General features: G+C 39.5%; 1 protein-coding gene across 1 annotated transcript in view; it reads right to left on the bottom strand.

The window, feature by feature from the left end:
- TMED7 (transmembrane p24 trafficking protein 7) overlaps positions 1-7,073 on the bottom strand; it is a 44,795-nt gene that overhangs the window by 16,432 nt on the left and 21,290 nt on the right. The gene's annotated exons all lie outside the window — the stretch shown is intronic.

Consider the following 7,073-nt stretch of genomic DNA (forward strand, 5'->3'; position numbering starts at 1 on the left):
TCCCTTCTCTAGGTTTGTAGCACCCCTGACTCTGCACACTACTCTGACATGACTCCAATGGAGGCTGGGCCACAAGAACTAATATGAGTGATAGATATCAAACTGGGCTTGGTACAGTCAATCCCTCTGTTGACCAAAGTTTGCTTACTGGGTCAAGCGAATAGTACCTGGGCCATAATAGGTACTCAATAAGCATAGGGTAAATGGATAGATGGACAGACAGATGGATCAATCAATCAATCAATCAGTCAATCAATCTTTCCTCCTCAATCTTCTCTGCCTTGGTCAATGATATTAATATCCTCTCTACCTATCAAGATGGAAACCTAGAAATTATTCTCATATTCTTTCACCCATTCAAACAAACTCTCCCCACAACTCCACCCACTAAACTTTAAGTCCTGCTAATAGATATGTTTAGTCTGTCTCCTAAACATATCTGTCTCTTTTCCCATTCTCTCCATTCCCTGCCTATGCTTTAGTTCAAGACCTATATTATTCCTCCTTAGAAGATTACAAACTCCCATAATATCCAACTAGTTTCATTGCCTCCAGTCTCTTTCCCTTTACATCATTTCTAGATAGATCTTTCTGCAATGGAAAACTGATCCTGTTTTTCTCTTGCTTAAAAATCCCTTTGATAATACCCTAATGCCTTCAAGAAAAACTCTATCTTATTAGAATAACATTCTAGGCCCTCTATGATCCAATCTCCCCTTTTATCCATAACATTTGCTCCTACCATGTTAACTCTTTAGAGTTCTAATATCCACCTATTTACAGTTTTCCCAAATGTCATGTTGTTGCCTCCATGTTCCATCTTAGAATATACCCTTGCCCAACCATCTAAATGAATAGCTCCTTTTTATGATTCAAGACACTACTCAAGGATTGCATTTCCTTTTATCTCCAAGTTGAATTAAGTACTCATCCTCTGTATATCCATAATATCTGGTTCACATCTCTTATAATATGTATTGCACAGCACTCTTAATTTGTCTTACTTGCTGACCTGGAAGGTAGCTTGCACCTCATTTTCCCAGACCTCTCCATCATGGTAAATGGCATTATCATTTGTCCTGTTATGACCCAAAACCTGGGGTATCCTTGACACCTTCCTCTTACTCTCCTATTCCTGTACTTCCAAGTGATCACCAAGTCCTGTGTATCTAACTCTAACAGATAACCTCAAATTGTTTCAAGTTTCCTCTCTACCACATTTTCATTCTAGATCAATGTCTCTACCCTGGTCTTCTGCACTGCCTCCTAATTGGTCCCCTTCTCTCAGTCAGTCTAATCCACTCTCCACTCAACAGCCAGGATGATCTTTCAAAACATCTGATTTGAGTTACTCCCATTTATAACCCTGCATTGGCTTCCTACTGTGCTTGATATAAAAATTTCTTGATATGACAAATAATACCCTGCATAGCCTGGCTCCTTTAGCTCCAACCTCATCTCATGCTTTTCTCCACTTTGTTCCTCCAGCTCCCTGCACATGGGTCTTTATGGGTCTGTAAGAGTTGTCAGAATCAAAATGGAGTTACTAGTGTTAAAAAACCGGATAATCAGAGCCAGGGAAGGCCATGAAGGAAAGGTTCTTATACATAAATGCCTAGTAACCAGAACTATCATAAAAGTCTCCCCAAAAACCAGAACCTTGGCCGGGCGCAGTGGCTCACGCCTGTAATCCCAGCACTTTGGGAGGCCGAGGCGGGTGGATCACGAGGTCAGGAGATCAAGACCATCCTGGCTAACACGGTGAAACCCCGTCTCTACTAAAAATACAAAAAATTAGCCTGGCGTGGTGGTGGCTGCCTATAGTCCCACCTACTCGGGAGGCTGAGGCAGGAGAATGCCGTGAACCCGGGAGGCGGAGCTTGCAGTGAGCCGAGATCACGCCACTGCACTCCAGCCTGGGAGACAGCGAGACTCCGTCAAACAAACAAACAAACAAAAAACAGAACCTTGCACAAATGCCATCACAGTCCTATATAAAAAGTACTTCTGCAAGAACATCTGCCCAGCAACTTCCTGTCCAATTTCAGACTGGTGCCACCCTTGTTATTTATCCACAAGCCCAAAATAATTATCTCAAAACAATTATGTAAACCTCATGTGTACTTTGAAAATCTTTGTCTGCCTTTACTTCCCTGAGTACACACAATTTACTATGGCACACACATTCCCACTGCAATGCCCATTTCTGAATAAATATTACTTTCTTTAGAGAGCCTCTATCTCCCTCTGTTATCTAGGTTGATAGACCTTTTTGTCAGTTTCTCAAACTGGCTTAGCTTTCTATGGAGATATTTTCTGGCATATCTGAAGTATGAGTTATATGACTGTATTTTATTATCATAAGAGATCTTGTACATAGTATCATAAGCTAGTCAAAATTCCATTGGAGGTAAAAATAAAAATATCCAAAAACTGGGGAATGAAAATTTTAACTATGTCACATTATTCATATGATTGAATCCTATAAAACCATTAAAAATGTTTATGAATGTTATGAATAATTTTAACGACCTGAGAAAACGCTTCTCATGACACGAAAATGAAATGTAATTAAAGAAAAGGAACTGACTATAAAATAGTATACAGAATATGATCTCAGTTTTGTTAAACAAAATGCAGAGAAAATAGATTAGAAAGAAGTACTGTCGTCTCTTGGTATACTTAAGGGCAGGGAAGACTGATTCCAGGGGTTCCAGGACCCCTGCATATACCAAAATCCAAGAATACTCAAGTCCTACAGTCAGCCTGCAGAGCCTGCATATACAAAAAGTCACCCCTCCGTATGTGTGGGTTTTGCATCCTGGAATACTGCATTTTTGATCCATGTTTTGTTGGAGAAAATCCACATATAAGGGGACCCACATAATACAAACCCATGTTGTTCATGGGCCAAGTGAATACCAAAAAGGTAACATTGATCCTCTGTGAATCGTATATGCATAAGAATATACAAATGTGTATATATGTATTCCTTCATATATATGTGAATAACTCACGTGTTCTTCACATGTACATATATATACACATACATGTTCACCTTTTGAACCATGATCACACTGTCTGAAAAAAGTTTTTTAGTAAATAAAAATTCATTTCCTAGGCTTTATATTTTTATAAATATCAATTAGGTCAATAATTGTCAACAATTATGTCAATTATGTTGAGTTGATTTCCACCTAAATAGTATCTTTCTTATATATATCTTTTCCAACGCCTTTGGTAAGTGTCTTCCTTACATGCTCTATCTCTACGTTCCAAATGAGTTTAGCCTATCTCCAGGTTTAGCTGTATTTCATGTTTTTTATTTACATGCAAATATTCCAAGAGCATGGGTTTGCTAACTCTAAACCAAATAGGGCTTCTCCAATACTCTTCTTAAGTACCAAAGGACAGAACATTCATCTTCATAGTACCTAAAACAGGTCCTTGAGCAAGTAAATATTTTAAAAAATGCTTCTATCTGATCTTCACCTGGGCACTGCTTTTTCATCTTGTGGACCCCAACTCTTCACTCAGTTGCTAGGAAGCTCCAGGTTAATGAGTGTTCTGGCCAACAGACAGCAGCTTATGGCAAATGTTTTGATACTATTAATAACTTCACTCCTAGCTTCTGCTTAACCCTCCTACTCTTCTCTTTGTTCGATATTCCAAATCTACTTATTAATTAATTTAATTTAATCTTATATTGGAAATATTTATTAAAGTATCTTAAATCTTAATTCTGAAATGAGAAGGAATTTTCTTCTTTTAAAAGAAGGGGCAATAGTACATATGCTACTGATAACAGAACCAGTTCCTTGAGATTAAAATGAAAAATAATGATTATAAATTAAACAATCTTTTAGTTGCTACACCTCTTCATAAAGTGATAATATTGTTTTTCATTTCTACATAGTCCTCAAAAGAGAACTGGAGCCAGATGCAGTGGTAAGTGCCTCTAGGCCCAGCTATTTGGGAGGTTGACGTGGGAAGACTGCTTGAGCCCAGGAGGTTAAGGCCAGCCTGGGCAACATAGCAAGACCTTGTCTCAAAAAAAAAAAAAAAAAGAGTTCAATTTATATAATATCTTATAAAATCTTGACAACTCTGATATTGGCTTAGTCACTGAAGAACTTAGAAACTTGTATATTATTCTCTGAACAAGTGCCTTTATTTTTCTTCTTCCCATAAACTACCTGTTGCTGGTACCATTCAAAGAGTCTCCAAATGTTAGATTATTGCTTCCTATTTCCTACTGCCCCTATTGGTGGGGGGAGGGGGACAAAGTAACTGCCCCCCACCAAATATTATTACATACTCTTTTTAGTGAACTGGATATTTTTCTTCTATTTTGTGTATCTGAAAATGAAAACTGATGGTAAAGGGCAAATCTCCAAATCAGGAAGAGATTTTATAAAAACACAGAATTTAAAGGCAAACTGTCCATCTTATCAAAATTAGGCCCAAAAGAAAAATGGTTGTGCATTTTTAATATTAGGGAACTCAAGCAACCAACAATGTTTTAAAGGTGCCATAAGCTTCATGGAATACTAGAGAGTAGCATTCAGTATTTAATAGCAACCTACCACACAGGCCCAGCCGCAAAAGAGATCTTGCTGAAATAGCACAGTAACCACTGAGACAGTAAGCTAACAGAGAAGTGAGGGAGTACAGTGTGCAAGGGTCTAGCAGACACCAACTGCAGGCAAAGGCAACAGCAGCACAATCAGTGTTACTGCAGTGGAGTGAACGAGAGGGAAGTCAGGAGATGAGTTCAGAGAAGTAGTCAGGGACTAGATCACGCAGGGCTTTAAAGCCATTGTAAGTCTGTTTTTTCTTTTCCTTTTTTTTTTTTTTTTTGTGATTCTGATGAGAAGCCACCAGGTTTTGAAGGGAAATGAAAGTTCTGAGTACGTATGACAAAAATCACTGCTGTTTGGAAAAGACTATAGAGGAACAAGGGCAGAGGCAGAGACTTCTCAATCATGTAGGTAGGAGAGGACTGTGGCTTAGCTTAGAGAGGGAGGGAGAGGTGGGCAGATTTGGGTAGAGTCAACAGAATTTGTTGGATGCTTGGATGCGGAGTCTGACCTAAAAAGAGAAGTCAAGCGTAAATTCCTAGAATTCCAGCCTACTTGAATGGCAATAACTGAGGCTGTTTATTGAGATAAGGGAGGGAGCTGAGGGGAAACAGAGGGAGAACTTGGTGAGTGTGGCATCAGTAGTTCTGTCTGTCGATACTAAATTTACATGTCTATCAGACTTCCAAGTGGAGATGCTGAGTAAACAGCTGGACATACACATCTGGAGCTCAGAAGAGAACCAAAGCTAGAAATAAAATTTTGGAAGTCATCAGCTGATAGATATTATTTATAGCCAAGGAATATGGCTTGGGATACAAATTGTCCTGGGAGAAAGTATGGCTAGAAAAATATGGCCAAGAAATGAACTCTGTGGCATACTAAGATTTAGTGGTGGGGAAGCCTGGAGACACAATGAAGCAGAATGAAATGCAGGAGAATATGGTGACCTGGAAGCCAAGTGAAGAAGAAAAAATATTAGTGAAGAACATTAGTGAAGAAGAAAGAATATTAAGGAGGAGGGAGTGATCAAATGTTGCTGAGGGGTCAGGAAGGATGAGAACTGTGCACAGACACTGGATTTCACAAGACAGTCATTGGCAACGTCAGGACCATATAGGGGGTAATGGGGACAAAAAGCCTCAGATGAGAGGGGGTAGGAAGAAACAGGGGAAATGAAAATGGAGCCTTAGAGGTAAATCTTTCAAAGAGGATTTTTGTTTGTTATAAAAAGAAGCAAAGTAGTGGAGCGGGATCTAGAATGGGATGTGTGGTCTAGTGGGGATTAAAGACAAAAGATTTAACAGCAGATATTTGTTAAATAAATACATTTTAAGAATAGCATAAGGAACAAATGACTCAACAGATAGATAGGTGCTCATGATTCAACAGTGTAAACATGGTTTATACTTCAAGTTCCATATAGTAAGACGTACATGTCACATTTACTTTGCTTCAAATGTAGGTGTCAATACTCTATACCTGCTTATCTATTTTCTCATTTGAATGAGATATAAAGTGGAGTTGCTTAACTCCATTTATAACCAATCTACTGCTTCAAAATATTAAAATGTAAGGATTGATGGGCTGATAGGTGCAGCAAACCACCATGGCACACCTTTATGTATGTAACAAACCTGCATGTCCTGCACGTGTATCCCAGAACATAAAATTAAATTAAATTAAACAATAAAAAAATAGAAATACAGATTCTGGAAATCAAGCTTACCCAATTAAACCTTTAGAGGTGGGGGGATGCATTTTAAACAAAAGTCCCAAATGCGTCTTACCATCAGGCTTGTTTGAAAAACACTCATCTAAGGAATACTAAACACTTGGAGAAGGACAAGTTCTCCTTTGTAGACGTGCAATGTGGGTTCAGGGGATGACACTTCCACACTGTATAATGGTGTATTTTTACCTCCAGATCATATAGCCTTTCTCACTCTTGCTTTCCAAAATGAAAAGGATAAATTAAAAAATAATAATAAATAAGAGAATATTTTAAAATACTTTCTTTAAAAAAAAAAAAAAGTTTACTACCGTGGAAAGCTGGAGAGGTCCTAATATACTGAAAACTAGCTTACAGCTGCCAGTCAAATTATTTTTATCCAAATTAGCTTTGGACAAAAAGCCAAGTAGGAAAACCCATGCCGAAACCTCCAGCACTGGCTCAGTGTGCCTGGCAGGGGCTCATGCAGAGCCTTTAGAGCATTTAAGACTCTGGGCTATTTGCTTACGGTTCTGAGGTGTCTTTTCGAAAATGGGTTTTCTAGTCAAAATGAAACAAAAAGGCAGACAGCTGTGTGGATTTTCCCTTCAGAGTAAGCCAAGCGAAGGAAAGGCCTGCCCGCCCCCCTGGGGACAGCAGCGCCAGCACCCGCGCCGTCGGGTCGGGTGGGCTGGGGAGGTAGCGCATGCGGCCTGGCCCCCAGCCCACCCCGCGCCCCTGACGGCCTGGCCCCCAACCCACCCCGCGCCCCCGGCGACGGC

The sequence above is a fragment of the Symphalangus syndactylus genome, chromosome 11 (assembly GCF_028878055.3).
Source record: "Symphalangus syndactylus isolate Jambi chromosome 11, NHGRI_mSymSyn1-v2.1_pri, whole genome shotgun sequence".
Classification (NCBI taxonomy): domain Eukaryota; kingdom Metazoa; phylum Chordata; class Mammalia; order Primates; family Hylobatidae; genus Symphalangus; species Symphalangus syndactylus.